Source organism: Ochlerotatus camptorhynchus, unplaced genomic scaffold (genome assembly GCF_037179485.1).
Source record: "Ochlerotatus camptorhynchus isolate MF236.1 unplaced genomic scaffold, CSIRO-AGI_Acam_v1.1 ptg000330l, whole genome shotgun sequence".
Classification (NCBI taxonomy): domain Eukaryota; kingdom Metazoa; phylum Arthropoda; class Insecta; order Diptera; family Culicidae; genus Ochlerotatus; species Ochlerotatus camptorhynchus.
Genome location: NW_027040818.1, coordinates 11,475,887 through 11,492,029, shown reverse-complemented (window position 1 = coordinate 11,492,029; position 16,143 = coordinate 11,475,887). Strand labels below are relative to the sequence as shown.

The following is a 16,143-nucleotide window of genomic DNA, read 5'->3' as shown; positions in this document are numbered from 1 at the left end:
TAGTTGAAGTGACTCTCCCTCCCTGAGTTATTCTTATTGGCCATGTAGGGGAGAAGGTGGCAAGTCGGGACATTATATCAACTTAGACCTTGTACTACAAAGTAGTGAAGGTTTGGTTAGCGTCAATTCGTAAATGAGTGAATAAGGTCACGTGTGTTTTGTCATTTTCTTTACAAAATCTAACCAAAGTGACGTATTTGCCAATGCAAATCGTTGATAACTTTCCAAAAAAATGAGATAACAATTTGGTTGTTTGAGCCAAAATGTGCTCCATAAACATTAAACAAAATGCCTAGAACATCATGTCTAGAGCTAATCGACAATTGGGCTTTATTTTCAAAATTGCCGACGAGTTCCGTGACCCGCTATACCTCAGGTCACTCTACTGCTCGCTTGTGCGATCCTTATTGGAGTCAAGTTTAGTAACAACTGTTGTTTGGTGCCCTTTCCATGCTAGCTGGATCACTAAAATTGTATCCGTTCAACGCAAGTTTGTGAGATATGCTCTTCGTTTCCTCAACTGGCGTGACCCAACAAACTTGCCACCGTACGAGGAGCGTTGCCGTCTCCTGGGAATCGAGCCATTAGAGGTGAGACGGACGGTTACTCAAGCTATGTTCACTGGAAAGCTGCTTACGGGTGACATTGACTGTCCAATACTGCTGGCTCAGCTAAATATGTATGCCCCTGAGAGGCCTCTTCGTCAACGTCGCTTCTTGTTTTTGGAACCACGGCGCCGAAATTATACACAACACGAGCCAATTCGAGCAATCAGCCGGCAATTCAACAACTTCTTTTATATGTTCGACGTGTTTCGTCATCGCTTACTTGGCCTTTTCCGTACCGTTGACCGTAACTATTTAGTTTAAGTTTTATTCATTTAGACAATAATTGTCAGTTGAATTTTTCAATATACAAATAAACAAATAAACAAAACATACATGTTCGCACAGCATGCGTGAGGAGCCAATTCACCGTACCTGTATTTTGAATCATGGCTACATCGACGAATTTCACCACCTACACTCATAATTATTATTAATCTGAAATAGATTAAAATTTAATCCTTTTTCGGATTTATTCCTTATACACAGCGCTTAGATTTAAAAGTAATCTATAGAAGATTGAATTTATATACTAGTTTATCATAGTTTGTTAGTAAACACTTCACGCGTGAAAAATCAGTTGCTAGTTCGTTGTCGTAAACAGTCGGAACAAGAAACAAATATAAGCCGAGTAATTAGTTTTAGACGAAGAAAACCAACAATGAGATCGAGTTGGAAAAAATTGAGGAATATCGATGGACCGTCGGAGACAACGCCAAATTTTCCATATATAGTATTGATTCATTTAGAGGGCCGTTGACGATTCAATGTTCGCTCTTTCGCTGACTAAATCTTAGCTGAAAATTGTCTACAAATCGAAACGGCCGGAAAATGGAAGTATTTTTTTATTCGATGACATGGATCATAATTAACGCATTCCTGTATTCCTTGGTTCATTCTAGTCGAGTCGAACGTGTCTTGCGTCACTTCCTGTTCTGGACGTTCAGTGCCACGCAGCCAGGGGGCTACAAAGTAATTGCTACGTACTAAAACGTCCACTTCGGACACACACAAGTCTGACTAGTAGCCTGTGCGAGCTCAGCAGATCCAATCACATATCAACATTCTCCAGGAACAGTAAATCCAGTGGTTTCCAGTTGAAGGTCGAGGAAAACGAAGCACAATGATTAAGGATTTAATATAAACTTATGTAATCATCAAATTTCATTAACACATTATTCGTTGATGCTCATATACATGCAATTTTAAAAGTGAATTTGACAAGAAACAACAACAACAACCAACGAAAATACATCTTCGCTGATAAATCCCTTTAATACATCATTTGCATACTCGCTTTTTATACTTTCTCATGCATAAACCATTTTTATACTACGTTCGTATTCTCTCTCTTTATACGGATCTAATCGTCGGTCGGGAGAGTTGTGATTTAGCGTAGCTTTTAATCTATTTAGATTTGAATATCTTTTGAGTGTAGGCAAATTGGATCCTGCACTGAACCAAAACCGATCATGTGTCATCACCAGCGTTGCCAGATATACCGATTTATCGGTATTTATACCGATTTCCGAACTAGATACCGATATACAGATAAGATTCCTCAGTATACCGATGTTTGAAATTGTGTACCGATTTATACCGATTTTTTAAATGATCAAAATTATTATTGCCTACACGCGCTCGAATTTTGGAGAAAACTACTGTGAGAGACTTTTATCTTTTTGAATAACTCAAATTTTTGAGCCCTCAAAATTCTTTTAAAAAATCATATTTGAAAATGTCATATGCTTGATACTCTTTTGACTAATGTTTCCATTTCTTCGCCGTTTTTGGCTACCCATGAATCGAGAAACTGTCGATGGATCTTTCAGGTTATTCCTAGAGAATCTCGAAATACTTTTTAAATATTATTTAACTTCTTAAAGTGTTTTTTTCATTTTTTACTTAGTGAATTTTCTACCAACTTTCGTCTGGAATTGTCTTCCACCTTACACCATAACTTATTTTTCGATTCCTCCCGAGAACTTATTTCAACTTCCCTTGGAAGCTTCTTCAGCCATCACTCGAATGGTTCTTCCGTTTTCTCCTACCTGTTTTTTCAACTTCCCCTGAACTTCAGGGATGTTTCCAGATGTTTATTGTGGATTCACACTAGCTGCAGGAACTTTTAAAAAGTTTAGGAACTTCAAAAAAGTCTAGACTTTTGAGTAAGTTCCGATAAATTAAAGATAGTTTCATGAACGTCTGTTCAAATTCCAAAACCCGAAAATTTCAGGAAAGTCCAGCGAACTGCAGACTCCAAACTTCACAAGTTCAAAGAACTTCAGGGTAATTGAATGGTTTTCAGGAAAGTTTCATTTGTTTCAGGGAATTGAGAGAGCTTTAGGGAAGCTCCGTGAACATCAGAACAGATCAATTAATGTCAAGGAAATGCTGATATTTTAAAGGATTTCCGAAAAAATCAGGCAATGTTCCACAAATTTCGGAAACGTAAGGGAAGTTACATGAACATTAGAACACAGTGAGAACATTTTATTGGACATTCCGTGCTTTTTAATGGCAGTGCCAAGAAATAAAATTTTAAAAATCGGGAAATGGTACAATAAATTCAAGAAAAATGTGAAAACACTTAAGAAACTTAATAATCTTCAAGAAAGTCCAGATACCTTCAAAGATGATTATAGATATCCAGGTAGCTTCATTATAATCAGGGAAGTTCCGAGTACTTGAAGGATGATCAGAGAACTCTAAAACAGCCCCATTAGCTTCAAGAAAATTACAAGAACTTTTAAGGAATTTCGTGGAATTATGGAATATTCTTAAGTGCATTTCAGGAATGTTCCGAAAACCTCAGGGGCATTGCGGGGTCTTCAGGGATGTTTTATGAATATCAGGAAAATTTGCTGGATCATTAAAACATCTCCCAGAAATCTCTTTCTTCCAAAATTATGTCCTTGTTTCTTTCGACTGTTCCGTAGGCGCTCTGGCTTCCGGATTTCTCCAGAAGTTTCTTGCAATCTACCTTAGGAAGTGTCTGCCAGCGTCTTCAGGAAGTTTATTCCGTCTTCTTCTGGAAGTGTGTCCATAAGCCATAGGTTTTTGACTTTTATTGGAAGCCCGAGTAGCACACTTTTGTCACAATAAGATACAGCAACTTGTTTATGACTGAAATAAGTCGTATATAAGTTTCTACAATTGATTTGTGACAAGCGTGCTACTAGGGAGGTTTTTCAGAGCTTCTTCTGGCTTCCCCTAGAACTGGCTACTTCTGGAATTTACTTCCATTTTCCGAAACTTTTCTGGCTTCCTTTGAATGAGATATCCGATTTTTTCCCGATGGTTTCTTTGAATATTCACTAGAAGTTTCTCAATTCTTGTCTTTGTAGTTTTTGGATGTTTCTCCGACTTTTTTTTAGAACTTTCCTTAAATTTCATCCAGAAGAGCGAGCTTTTTTCTTCTTTCTCTGGATGTTCCTTCAGAAGCTAATTCAAACATTCCCCGGAGTTGTCTTTCAGCATTTTCCGATCATAGTCCAAAATTAAAAATTCCCGCTTTCAAAAACAGCTAAAATATATAACAAATTAAAATATTAAATACCCATAAATACCGATTTTTTTAAACCTTTGACACCGATAAACTTTAAAACAATCTGGCAACGCTGGTCATCACGTCGTGTCATCAATGACTTCCGATGATTCAGCCAATATAAAAACCTAAGGAAAACGTCTAGGACTACCCTTTTTGATTATACCGACCACCAGCAGATTAGCATCAAGCGAGGAATAGTAGAACTACTTACAGTGAAGTGGACTAGAAGAACTTACCTGTGATGAAGATCAAACCTGAAAAGGAAGAATATACTTACCTGTGAATTGTAACACGAACCAGAAAGAAAGTGATTATACCCGTGAAAACCTCCCGCTTTTCTGAGTATCGGAACAATACATTTTACGAGGAATCAATGTATACAAAGTTACTGTTGAAAAACCTTTTTTTTTGAGAGACCACCCTGAGCTACTTTTTTTAAATTATTAAAAATCGTGAACCATTAGAGATAAAAAATGGTTTTCTTGAACAAAGCTGTTTCAAATAACTTGTTTTTACTAGACCTGTGCGCCGATCAAAATATTGTCGGTGGCGGCGTGATATGTTATTTTCTGCCGGAGGCGGCGGCTTGGCGGCGTGTGTCGGCGTGAGTTTATTTTTAATGATTTATAAAAAAAAACCTTTTCAAACTAATCGCACATGTACAAAAAATGCTACCCACATTTGAGTTCAGATTGCTCAAAAAAACCCAACTAACAATTTTCACAATGTAAACGGTTTACTCATTTCATTTATACAGCCTCAAGCTGTATTCAAACGTTATACGATGTGAGGAAATCTTTACCAACCTATACAAGCAAATCTGGCGAACTTAGTCAGTTACTTATGGCTGTTGGGACGGTTGGGACAAGCTCTTATTGCATATCCATTAACGCTTCTATACAGCTGTTATCCCGCTGTTTCGTTGTGTATGAACTTGAAAGGCGCTTATTCAACCTTATCCAATAATCGCTACACAGCTTTCTCTTGAAGCCGGGTTAAATACTGTTTATTCTTTTTTATGAAGGAATTTATTAAGTTTATTTTGCTGTGAATCAAATTAATCGAAATTAGTTACAAATCATTACCAAATTATTTACCCTGCACCGGAACCTGGAATCGAACTCGAGACGACCTCATTGGCAAACCTTGACACTACCAACTGTGTTACGCCAACACTTTGAACTGATGTAAATAAATCAACATGCCCTTCTACAACCAAATCGCTGAGTAGAAGCTTTATAATAGCGCACATGAATCACTTTTCTCGACTAGTTACTTCAGCTTTGTAAAAGAGCAGAGTAAAAGCTGTAAAACTGCACACGTCTAAAAATAAACCTAGTTGACTGTGAAAATGCTTCCGAAGTTGCTCTAACACAGTTTATTAGCTGAGTACAGGATGTTTGGTTGTTGAAAAAGCACTTTTGATGTTTATGTTATTCAGCAAGAGTGGTTCGTTGTGTAGAAGCCATCAAATGAGTAATATATTCACTTTATTAGCTTTGTTTTGCAGTAACAAGTTGAAAGTTGATTAGTATATGTATAAAAGAGACATTAGCGTTTTTTGGCTGTTGTTATTCAGTGCGACTGACAAATTGAATAATGGTTGTGAAAAAGTTGAGTAAACGCTCTCCAAAACTATTTTGCTAGCTTCTGCTTGTAGCTGTATCTGCAGCTTCTTTTTAGCTACGTTACAGCACAACGCTGGAAAAGTTGGCTTACAAAGCTGAAAATGTTAGTTGGGAAGTAACCAAAAGTTCCGCATTCAACGATAAAACTCACTTCCAAGTTCCATAAAGTTCAAATAAAGTTCAGACAGAACCTTCAAGTTCCATAAAGTTCAAATAAAGTTCCGACAAAACTTTCAAGTTCCATAAAGTTCAAATAAAGTTCCGACAGTACTTTCTTCCCAAGCAACCAAAAGTTCTGCATTCAACGATAAAACCCACTTTCAAGTTCCATAAAGTGCATATAAAGTTCCAACACAACATTCTGGCTACTTTAGAAACTATAGAAAGCACACGAGGAACTTCAGGCTCCAAAAAGTTCCAATGCGTACTCCTAGCAACTAGAAGTTCAAAAAAAAAAATGTTCCAAAACGGAACGGTTCCGAAATTTCTTGCCAACTTTAAAGTTTCTAAAGAGGTCTGTCATAACCCACATTAAGCAATCCGCACAAGTCTTTATTATTAACAAAATTTAATGTACGTAAATATGAAATGATCAGTGGCCCAAATAAATCATAATTCTTATATTTATGCAGTGCATCAACATTCTATCCAAACATAAAAAAAACAAAGAGCAATTCCCTGAATTCGAACCCTTGTATTCGGACATGCGATTTACGAACGCTAACCACTGCACAACTCTTAGCTCAGTCAGTAAAGGCGCAGCTACAAAGCAAGACCATGCTGGAGGTGGCTGAGTTCGATTCCCGGTTCGGTCTAGGAATTTTTCGGGTTGGAAAATTTCTCGACTTCCCTGGGCATAGAAGTATGGCTGGACTTGCCACACAATCATTTCAATGCAAAAATGGTACAGGCATCAAAAGCTCTCAATTAACAACTGTGGAAGTGCATCTAGAACACTAAGTTGAGAGCACGCAATAAGCTAATATGCGATATGCAATAAGCTTGAAATGCGAAGAAGAAGAATAATAATAAGAAGAAGAAGAAGAAGAAGAAGAAGAAGAAGAAGAATAACCACTGCCCAACAAGTGTGTTGGAATACTATGCGGGCAAAGACCAATTTAAAATTCATCAAGGTGTTGTGTTTCGTATTCAAGTCAGTCAGCTAGCACTGAAAACTCCGACAGTAGGCGGGACAACAGCTCACTTCAATATATCTCAGATGACGTAGCGGTTCGTGCTGGGGCTCTCACACAGTAAGACTGGATTTAATTCTTCAAACAGCTCACCAATACTACTACTATTGCTGAGATAAACCATACACGTTCATACCTGCCTTAAGAAATAACTTTCATGAAGACCTGACTTTAGAATAATTTCCATAAAAGTGCGAACTAAATATAGAATCGGTGTAGACGACAAATTTTTTTTTTAAAGTTCCACCAGAAGCTGCTTAGAATGCTCTTCGATTATGGTACCGGAACTTTCAAGTTCTTATAACGACTTTAAAATGAGGCTGCATAGAATTTTATAGACCACCTTCAACCAAGCTGCTTAAGCCACAAATAGCCTTTTGGTTACTTGGAAGGTCACTCATAGTGTGAATAAATTTTGCGACACTTTCTCGGGGAAAACTTCTTGAACTTGGGGAAAATTTAAGAAAATTGTACACAGGTTAGAAGTGCACTAGTGGACAGACTAAAACCACATTATATTTTCCTCATATTCGACAAGTTTTCCTCGGAAAAGCGTCGGAAAATTGACTTATTCTATGGGTGACCTACGTTTTCGCGAATTTGAGCAACCTAACACAAATACGAGTAACTCTTACCCAATTTTGAGTCGTTCTCATTGGCCGTGCATGCAGAATTTGTTTAGAAAAGTATGTCAAGTTGTTCGTGTATGACGTAGCCATAAAATGCGGTGCACTCTTGCTCGATGACAGAGGTCACACTATTTTCAACGTTTGAGTGCTTCATAGCAAGACTGAGAAACAAGGAAGATGAGTTAGAAGGAAGTTCATCACATTCATCTGATGTAGTTACCGATTAGAATCCCATTTGAATATCCGTTTTTCTAATGTTGTTCTTGACAGTACGTACAAGAAATTGGTAACCGAGCGTTCATCCAAAGCACTTTTAATGTATCGAGGGTCATGTAAAGCCGAAATCAAAATTAGGTCCTTAACGGGAAACCTTTGATTCAGTTGCTTCTTCATCCCCACCTTCATGTGTCCTCATTTTTTCACTGATACAAGCTTCAGTCTCAGATCGCAAGAGCATGGCAATGTTAACTTTTGTATTCTTTTCAGTAGACAATCTGTAAACCAAAACAGAATGTCTCAGAAACAGGCTAGAGTAAAATCACATTGGAACTCAAATGAAACTTTTCACACTAGACGTTCGCTACGTGATCGACTTTTAACTGGCACGTTTTTAACTTGTCTGCTGATGCCTTGTTCAGACCAAGGTGACTACATATAGGTGTTCTAATGTGTCAAATTCATGATTCAGCCATGTTGGATTTTTGTATGGGACAGCGACCGAGTTTGTTTACAATTTGCTCTAAAACCGCACTTTTCCCCCCCGCGACCCCCTCGCCTATATAGTGACAAAGCTGTATCACCATTTATATACCCACCATGGTTCAGACTACAGAGTTAATAACATGTTATAGCGCTACCTTGATGGTGGTTTCTGTGTGGGTGCAAAGAGCGCCCAATGCTTCCCCGTGCAGTGTGCTGAACATTCAGCACTATCGCAGGGACTCGTAGTCAGCCATGATGAGCGTCGTGAGGACAACGAACTGGACACTGCATTCTCGTGACATTCAATCACCAACCACCGTGGAGGTGAGCCGTGTGGCGATATCGGGCAGATTTCTTTCCAGCTGATGGTCAGTCATTCACAATTTCTGTGTTGCAATTATTTGAAAACCGTTATAACTCTGTAGTCTGAACGTAGTATAACTGAGACAATTTTTCAGTTATAGTACATTTTCTGCCAAAATGATGCAATTTCAAAATTGGCTGCACACTTAGTTTTTTTCTACCGAGCCCGGCTGTGCAAATCTCGGCAAAAATAAGTTTCACTGAGATCTCAGCAAGAGTGACATTTGATTACTGAGACTCTGAACCATTTGGTGGATTATTTTAACTTTTGGTTAAAATTTTACAGATGGAAAGTTATCGATTAACCCTGCTAGCCGAGCGTGGTTATTTCTGACAGACAAGAAGTTAAATGTTGACAACCGTGGCTGAGTTCTTCTCGAAAATCGGTCGATCGACAGCACAGGGATTTTCGAACATCAAGAATAACTTTCGAAATGTCACTTTTAACCACGAGTTAAATTTAACTCGGCAAATGGTTCACAGCCTGAGTCTCGGATAATGCTTAGCTGAATCTCAGCAAACAAATGAAATGTTTGCTGAGATCTCAGTACAATTTTTTTGCCGAGATTTGCACAGCCGAGCTCTGAAGAAAAAAACTAAGTGTGTAATGCTTTTTCAATGCAGTTAAGTTAGTGAATTCCGTTCGCTAAGTGAAACTCAAACATTATTTTCTCAGCTATCGAATGTCTAGTGTATCAGTAAACAAACATCTGATCTTCAATGCACTGGTTGGATATTAATTTTCAAACCCTATATGGTCACCAATCGGTCAGATAGACCTTATTAGTAGGCTTAGTTGCTCGAGATATAGCAACAATAGTTTACAATCATAGTTTCAGAACTACGACTTAAACAACTCACCTCAAACGGCTCAAGAAAGTTTCGCAAGTCTTCAATTAGCGCCCACTTATGTGCTGTGAATATGAGATCGTGCTTATTTAGCCGGTTCAAAAAAGCATTGACGCCAGCTCTATTTAGTTCGAAACTTTTCATCATCTTAAATAAGTAATGCCAACGTGTTACGCTGATTGTTTTAAGTGCTGGGGCTTATTTAAATCCACCGTCAAATTGAACATTTATATTCGTTTCACACAAACTTGCAAGTATAGCATCTAGCTCCTCCTCCATACTAGATAACGGGTGTTCCTCATCCATATCAAGCCATTCTCCAGATTCTTCGATATCGGTTAAGATGTGTCTGTTTATTTTATCCATTTTGACTTACAATTCCGGACTTCGGTATCACCTGGCCTCTTCTTAGCTTCTGACACGCATAACGAGCAGAACACTTTCTCTTTCGCTATGTGTATTTTCACGTCACTCTTAGTACACATCATTTTTTCCAAAGTATTTCCACGAATCACTTGAAAGGTTTTTTCCTCTCGAAGTATCAATCGACAGAAAATTCAAAGGAATTTAATTTAAATTCAAATTCGACATCACGTCGTCGTGAATGGGAAACAAAACCTTAAAAATCAAATGCGTAACTGAGACAAGACCGATGCGCAGGATCTATAGGTGAGGCAGAAAGAAACTTCAGTCGACTGTTTCATTTATCCGGTGTTCTCGTTGGATCGAGAGAAAGAAAGAGTCAGCTAGTTTCCTTCTGCCTCACCTATAGATCTCGCCGTTCTCGCTCATCGAGAAGAAATCAATGAACTGAGATTTTTGACGTTTGATGAGCGCACCAAAACACCTAAGAGGAAGAGGAGACAACTGGCTTCTTACTCTTTAATCTCTATCTCTATCTTACGCACATCAAATCGACCAATCACGAGCTGGTTCGCGTTTGACAGAAAAGTGGTTCGTTCTGGCCCCGTATTGTCTCCTCTTTTCTTAGCAAAACACTATCTCGAACAAGTACGAGCAGGAGGAAAAAGTGTGAACAAACGTCAAAAAACTAAAAGACGCTAAATCGCTACTTGATATAGGCTTGCTTGAGGTTACTCAAACATGAGTCAGAGTCATTTTCATAACTTCTTTTGAAACGTCAAAGCATGAGTAGTTGGGATTTCTGAATATGAGTAACATTGAACAATAAATAAATAAAGGATCTCAATTTTGAGTTTTCAGCCCATTCAGAACATTTCAGTACTTTAGATTTGGTTCAAATGCCAAAAGTTCATCCAAAGACACCAGGAGCATAAATTAAATTTTATAGCAATTATGCTCCCAACGAAAACATATAAATACTATTATTCAATTGTAACTGGAAGCGTTTGGTACGGGAGGTCCACGCTTTCTTCTTTTCCCTTGATCTCAGATTGTGGTTTCAGATATTCATTTCTGACATCACTTGACTCCTTGAAATCCTCTCTGCGGCACATGCTGCGCAGTTGGCCTGGCTGTTGACAAGAAAAATGACGGATTCGTGAAGCCGTCATTTTCCAGGATGCTTTCAAAGTATTGGCTGCGTTAGTGTGAGATTAGATTAGATTAGATTAGATTCAGAACATTTCAGTACTTTACGGAACATTTAATCTTTTAGAAGCTTACCGTATTTTGGACGGTCTGGACGATTGGCCGTCTTCTGGACGCTTGCCGGTCTTTTGCGCGTTGGCTGTTTTTTTTTTACGCTTGGCCATCTCTTACTCGTCTTTTGGTAGCTTGGATGTCTTTTGGACGATTGCCCGTTTTTTGACGCTTGGTCGTCTTTGAACGCTTAGCCGGTTTTTGGACGCTTGACCGTCTGTTAGAAGCATACTCGTACTTTGGACGCTTGGCCGTCTTTTGGACGATTGGTAATTTTTGGACGATTGTCCATCTTTTGGACGGTTGGCCACCTTTTAGAAGCTTGTCCGTCTTTTGAACGCTAGGCCGTATTTTGAACACTTGGTCGTTTTTTGGGCGCTTGGCCGTCTTTTAGAAGCTTACTCGTCTTTTGGACGCTTGGCCATCTTTTGGACGCTTGGTCAAATCTTGGACGATTGACCGTCTTTTGGACGCTTGCCGCTCTTTTGGACACTTGTCCGTCTTTTGGATGGTTGACCGTCTTTTGAACGCTTGGCCGTCCTTTAGACACTAGGTCGTTTTTTTGACGCTTGGTCGCTTTTTGGATATTTGACCTTCTTTTGAACGGTTGGCCATCTTTTGGACGATTAACCGTCTTTTGGACGCTTGGCCATCTTTTAGAAGCTTGCTCGTCTTTTAAACGCTTGGCCGCCTTTTGGACGCTTGGCCGTTTTTGGACACTCGGCCTTCTTTTAGAAGCTTACGCGTCTTTTGGACATTTGACCGTCTTTTGAACGCTTGGCCATATTTTGGACGATTGACCGTCTTTTGGACGCTTGGCCATCTTTAAGAAGCTTGCCCGTCTTTTAAACGCTTGGTCGCTTTTTGGAAGCTTGGCCGTTTTGGACGCTCGGCCTTCTCTTAGAAGCTTACTCATATTTTGGACATTTGACCGCCTTTTGAACGCTTGGCCACCTTTTGGAAGATTGACCGTCTTTTGAACGCTTGGCCGTTTTTTGAGCGCATGGTCGTCTTTTAGAAACTTACTCGTCTTTTGGACGCTTGGCCATCTTTTGGACGCTTGGTCATATCTTGGACGATTGACCGTCTTTTCTTTGGACGCTTGGTCGCCTTTGGACATTTGACCGTCTTTTGCACGCTTGGTCATTTTTTGGACGATTTACCGTCTTTTGGACGCTTGGCCACCTTTTAGAAGCTTGTCCGTCTTTTGAACGCTAGGCCACCTTTTGAACACTTGGTCGTTTTTTTGGCGCTTGACCGTTTTTTAGAGGCTTACTCGTCTTTTGGACGCTTGGCCATCTTTTGGACGCTTGGTCAAATCTTGGACGATTGACCGTCTTTTGGACGATTGTCCGTCCTTTGGACACTTGCCGCTCTTTTGGACACTTGTCCGCCTTTTGGACGGTTGACCGCCTTTTGAACGCTTGGCCGTCCTTTAGACACTAGGTCGTTTTTTTTACGCTTGGTCGCCTTTTGGACGCTTGGCCGTTTTTGGACATTCGGCCTTCTTTTAGAAGCTAACTCGTCTTTTGGACATTTGACCGTCTTTTGAACGCTTGGCCATCTTTTGAACGATTGACCGTCTTTTGGACGCATATTCGTTTTTTGGGCGCTTGGCCGTCTTTCAGAAGCTTACTCGTCTTTTGGATGCTTATCCGTCTTTTTAACGTTTGACCATCCTTTAGACACTAGGTCGTTTTTTTTACGCTTGGTCGCCTTTTGGACATTTGACCGTCTTTAGAACGCTTGGCCATTTTTTTGGACGATTGACCGTCTTTTGGACGCTTGGCCATCTTTTAGAAGATGGTCGTCTTTTAAACGCTTGGCTGCTTTTTGGAAGCTTGGCTGTTTTGGACGCTCAGCCTTCTTTTAGAAGCTTACTCCTCTTTTGGACATTTGACCGCTTTTTGAACGCTTGGCCATCTTTTGGACGATTGACCGTCTTTTGGACGCATATTCGTTTTTTGGGTGCTTGGCCGTCTTTTAAAAGTTTACTCGTCTTTTGGACGCTTGGCCATCTTTTGGACGCTTGGTCATATCTTGGACGATTGATCGTCTTTTGGACGATTGTCCGTCCTTTGGACGCTTGGTCGCCATTTGGACATTTGACGCTTTGCCATCTTTAGGACAATTGACCATCTTTTAGAAGCTTGCCCGTCTTTTAAACGCTTGGCCGCTTTTTGGAAGCTTGGCCGTTTTGGACGCTCGGCCTTCTTTTAAAAGCTTACTCGTCTTTTGGACATTTAACCGCCTTTTGAACATTTAACCGCCTTTTGAACGCTTGGGTATCTTTTGGACGATTGACCGTTTTTTGGACGCATATTCGTTTTTTGGGTGCTTGGTCGTCTTTTAGAAGCATACTCGTCTTTTGGACGATTAGCCATCTTTTGGACGCTTGGTCATATCTTGGACGATTGACCGTCTTTTGGACGATTGTCCGTCCTTTGGACGCTTGGTCGCCTTTTGGACATTTGACCGTCTTTTGAACGGTTGGTAATTTTTTGGACGATTGACCGTCTTCTGGATGCTTGTCCATCTTTTAGAAGTTAACCCGTCTTTTAAACGCTTGGCTGCTTTTAGGAAGCTTGGCTGTTTTGGACGCACGGCCTTCTTTTAGAAGCTTACTCGTCTTTTGGACATTTGACCGCCTTTTGAACGCTTGGCCACCTTTTGGACGATTGACCGTCTTTTGGACGCTTGGCTGTTTTTTGGGCGCTTGCCCGTCTTTTGGGCGCTTGGTAGTCTTTTGGACACTTGGCCATTTTTTACACGCTTGTTAGTCTTTTGGATGCCTGTCCATATTTTGGACGCTTGGTTATTTTTTATAAGCTTGCCCGTCTTTTAAACGCTTGGCCGATTTTGGACGCTCGGACTTCTTTTAGAAGCTTACTCGTATTTTGGACAATGTTCTCCAAAAGCCATTCTCCGTAAGTTTTTGGCAACTTCTATTTGTAAGTTTATCCGAGCTTCTTCTAACTTTTCCTGAAAACTTCTACTCTTGGAATTTGCTTCCGGTTTCGAAAACTTTCAGGCTTCCTCTGGATGTGTCATCAGAAATGTTTCCGAAATTTTCTGTAAACTGTCGCCAGGAGTTTCTCAATATTTCTCGCGTATCATTTGAAAAGGTCCTATCCTCGTTGATCGATTCTCTTCATCGACTTTCTCTTTGGTTTACCACGGCAACATAAAGGGTGATACGGTCAAAATTTGGTCAAGGGAAAACGCGTGTAAATCGGTGAAATCGTTTATTTAAAAAATCAAATTAAATTTCTTTTTCAAGTTCAATTAGTATACAATTCAGGAAAAATATTCAGTTAGGCTTCCCTTTTTCCAAATCCGAATTGCCGGGCCTTACGCTTGACCCCTGCCATCAGATTTTGTACAGCCACCTTGTCCACCTTCTTCGCCGCAGAAAACCAGTTTGCCTTGAACTGCTGCTCGCCCTTAGCAGTTTTTTTGGTCTTCTTTAGGTTCCGCTTGACAATAGCCCAGTATTTCTCAATTGGGCGGAGCTCTGGCGTGTTGGGAGGGTTCTTGTCCTTGGGAACCACCTGCACGTTGTTGGCGGCGTACCACTCCATGGCCTTTTTACCGTAATGGCAAGATGCCAAATCCGGCCAAAACAGTACGGAACAACCGTGTTTCTTCAGGAAAGGCAGCAGACGTTTATTCAAACACTCTTTCACGTAAATGAGTGGTTGACAGTCCCGGAAGCTATGAAAATGCTGCTTTTCAAGCCACAGGTACAGATGGCTTGCCAAACCAGATATTTCTTTGCGAACTTTGACAGTTTCATGTGCTTGAAAACATCTGCTACCTTTCCCCTTCCTTTTGCTGTATAAAACTCCTGTCCCGGAAGTTGCTTGTAGTCGGCTTTGACGTAGGTTTCGTCGTCCATTACCACGCAGTCAAACTTCGTCAGCATCGTCGTGTACAGCCTCCGGGATCGCGCTTTGGCCGTCGTATTTTGTTTATCATCGCGATTTGGAGTCACTACCTTCTTGTAAGTCGATAGTCCGGCTCGTTTTTTGGCTCGATGCACGGTTGTAGACGATACACCCAGCTTATTTGCGGCATCTCGGAGAGAGAGGTTACGGTTTCGCTTGAAACTACCGGCAACTCTCTTTGTCGTCTCAGCGGCTTCCGGTTTTCGATTTCCCCCCGATCCAGACTTCCTGGCTGTCGACAAACGTTCCCCAAACACTTTAATTACATTTGTAACGGTTGATTTGGCAACTTTTAGCGATTTTGCCAACTTTGCGTGCGAGTAGCTCGGATTTTCGCGATGCGCGAGCAAAATTTTGATACGCTGCTCTTCTTGCTTGGACGGCATTTTGACAACTGAAGAGTGAATTCCAAAATCAAAATAGGAGCAACATTCTACACACACACACACCTTCAAAATGAGGGGTGTTCAGGTTTTTTAAATGCAAAATTGAAAGAAATACGTCAAGTTGATATTGACCAAATTTTGACCGTATCACCCTTTAAACTAATTTTTCGCTAAGCTCGCAGCACAGTTTGACAGACGATGATGTTAGCTTGCACCTGAATCAACACACTGAATGGGAAATTCATTTGCAGTCGGGTTATTCGCAAAAGAGAAAATAGATGAAGAGAATCGAACAGAAATGATGGGCCCTTTTCTCGTGTTGCGCGAGATTTTCCCTGGAAGTTGCCCAGATGTTTTTACAACTTTTCTCAGAACTTTCTTCAAACATCCTCCAGAAGAGCTTCTCCATTCTCGGTCTAGGTGTTGTTGGGCTTCCTTGAGAAGCTTATTCAAAAATTCCCTGGAAATTTCTCCCGACTTGACCTGGAAAGTAAATGATCCGTTCTTAGTCCAAAAGTTTGAAATCTTGCCTTCAAAAAACGACAAAAATATAACATATTTAAAAATATAATGGGAGAAATTGCTCCAATGTTGGCCTGTGGATCTAAGATTGGGCCCATCGCTAAAAATCTGCTATTTATCAATATTATCTAGATGAACGCGTCATT

General features: G+C 40.2%; 1 protein-coding gene across 1 annotated transcript in view; it reads left to right on the top strand.

Annotated features, from left to right (window-relative positions):
• The window catches only part of LOC135708341 (uncharacterized), a 551,505-nt gene that overhangs the window by 38,016 nt on the left and 497,346 nt on the right, over nucleotides 1-16,143 (top strand). The window lies entirely within an intron of this gene.